General features: G+C 40.8%; 1 non-coding gene across 1 annotated transcript; it reads left to right on the forward strand.

The window, feature by feature from the left end:
- Positions 1 to 568: 568 nt before the first annotated feature.
- On the forward strand, positions 569 to 675 carry LOC120087407. The gene has a single exon (XR_005484546.1). It is a non-coding gene; the product is annotated as a small nucleolar RNA R71 (small nucleolar RNA).
- Positions 676 to 2,817: the final 2,142 nt, after the last annotated feature.

Genomic DNA, 2,817 nt, shown 5'->3' on the forward strand with positions numbered 1-2,817 from the left:
GTGGTTGTTGTGAGCTACTTTCTTGGTTGCTCTGTACACCATTGCTGCGTTGAAAGAATCCTAGTGGCCATTCTTTTTGCGCCACAGATTGAAAATTTTGTAGTTGATTCTTCCAAGCAAAATTGGGGTTGTTTTTCCACCCGGGGTTGTAAGTGTTTGAAAAGGGGTTATTCTTTACAAAATATACAGACTGTGGATTTTGCGGGCAATCTTACATCGCATGCCCATCACCACAAGTCACACACCTTGCGGTGTTTTGACTTATTGCGTTAATTTGCCCACCTTGTGGTGTTGGGCTGCTGATTGCCATTTCTTGAATCAAATTCATCATTGCAGTCATTTGATTTTGTAATGAAACAATGGCACCGTTATTTGCATCAGAATCTTTGAGTCTTAATCTCTGGTCACTCTCCCTTCAGTCTTCATGGTTCTTAAAGATGCGGTTCAGTATTCTTCACCTCATCGTAAGTTTTGTCAAGTAGACCACCAGCTACTGCCGTATTGCCAGCGGTCTGCGAAGCAGGATTTCAAACCATGATAGAAAATTTCCATTTGCAGGCAGTCTGGCAGCCCATTATGCGGACAATCTCGGACAAACCTTTTAAACCTCGCCCAAGCATCGCTGAGCAATTCGTCCATATCTTGTTCAAAATTAGTAATAAGTTTTCTTCGTCTTGCGTTATCGGTAGGTGGAAAATGTTTTTGCATAAACTTCTTCACCACTTGCTCCCAAGAAGTGATCTCTCTTGGTTCGAGCGAATAAGCCCATTTCCTAGCCTGATCACAGAGAGAAAATGGGAACAACGTTAGTCGAACTTCTTCAGCAGAGATGTTCGGGAACACAAAATTATATCAAATTTCAATAAAACTTCGGAGGTGGGCATGCAGATCCTCGCCACGCCTTCCTCCAAATTGACCTACAGCCTGGATCATATGCAGCATCATTGGTTTCATTTCAAATCTACTTCCGTCTAAGGCAGACTTCATGATTCCCGGAGAGAAATCATAGAGGTTTGGGAATGCATAGTCCCTAATGGGCCTATTGCGATCTTTTGCCAACAGAATCAGATTTGCCATGACATTGTTATTGTTTGGTGCTCCATTTCCAGGCTGCTCTACCATCTCTTCTTTTTCGGATTGTCATTTCTGTTGGCAGCCTCTTAGTCTCCTTCGAAATGTTCTCTCAATCTTCAGGTCGTAGTTCGCCAGAGATTGAGAGTTCTGCAAAGAAATCACAAAAATTACCGTTAACAACTATTTTGCCGAAGTCTCCGACAACGGTGCCAAAAACTTGATGCATTATTTTATTGAATGGAAATATGGATGGTATTCGTTGATGGATGGCATTGTGCACTCAAGTTTTCCTAGCGGAATTCATGTGTAAATTTCCCTGAGTTTCCTGGTAAGTCCAGGTTCGAACATAGGGACTTGTGAAAATAGCTGCGTTTGTAATTTTTATGAAATCTTGTGGTAACCAGTTAAATAAATCGTTGGGTTTGTTGTTTGCGTTGATGAAAATAAATAATGAATGCGGCAGAGTTTGAAAAGCGTTGGTAAACGGGAAATACGATGAATATGCGGTGAACGGGTTGAGAAAAGTTTCGGCTAACACTCCCTAGAATGTGTCCATGCTTTGCGATCATGCAACATGCATACAATAGTAAACCATCTCTTGGCGTAAATGCTACGGCTTCTAAGGCTAGAACGCATGCAATAAATATGCGATAAGTCTACAGGGTTTACACATAAACCTCTATCTCTATTTATGCGATGACAAAATGACATTCACACAAATATGAGACCACATAATATCATTCCCATTCCTAGGATGCATGCGATGCAAGTTGAAAAATAGAGCTTATCTCTAAGTCCCTATCTCTTGTTTATGCAAGCTTAATCTTGTTCTTTCGAATTCAGATTCTAACCTAGCTATCTTGAGACATTAGGTTCTTTCTTTAGATTCTCTCTTGAGTAATTATAAAGGGTATTTTGCACAGGATAAAACAAGATAATCGCAAGCAATAAACTTCCTAGGTCATGTTAGCTTAGTTCTTCTCAACACATTCAACTAGTTTAGCTACTCATGCGTATTAAGAGAGTGAGCAGATGTAGAAATAGAACTTCCATTGAATAGATATGAGATGAAGTCCAAAATAACAATACAAGTATATTAAGGGGACTGGAGTAATTTCTTGCTGCCAGGCATTTACACTGTTTCTACTCATGCTCTAAAGATATTCTTGCTCTCGCGAGAGTCGGCTCGCTCTCTGCTCTTACGCCCTAAGGTTCTCTCTCGAGCTACCCTGGGCAATCTCTGGCATTACCACTCTTCTTTTGCTCCGCTGTAAATGGTAAAGAAAACTATAAATAGAGGTGTGAACTTGTAATAGTGATGAAGTAAACGACTGCTTATCCCCTTCTCTGAAGAATGCACTTGGTATTTATAGGGCATCAGAGGTGAAAGGCGCCTTGTCTCTCCCGGTTGTGTAGATGGGACAACTTTAATTCCTGACTGACGCGTTGGATAATTGTCACCGATAAAGCTAGATGTACTTTGTGACCGTTATCGACTATCAATTAATTTGGATCCGACTGTTGTCAGCTTTCTGTCCCATCGATCTTAATTTTCCTTTCATCCAGATGCGTCCACCATGTTGCACTGACCAAGTTTCGATGATTCTTCTTGGGTGAATGTTTACGAGCACGATCAACGCAAAATCTTGCGGTCAAGTTGCACTCGACCAATGTATTCCTATGATTGCAATCTTTGCATTGCATTAACGCATATTCTACACAAAAATATAATGATCAACTGCT

The sequence above is a fragment of the Benincasa hispida genome, chromosome 9 (assembly GCF_009727055.1).
Source record: "Benincasa hispida cultivar B227 chromosome 9, ASM972705v1, whole genome shotgun sequence".
NCBI lineage: Eukaryota > Viridiplantae > Streptophyta > Magnoliopsida > Cucurbitales > Cucurbitaceae > Benincasa > Benincasa hispida.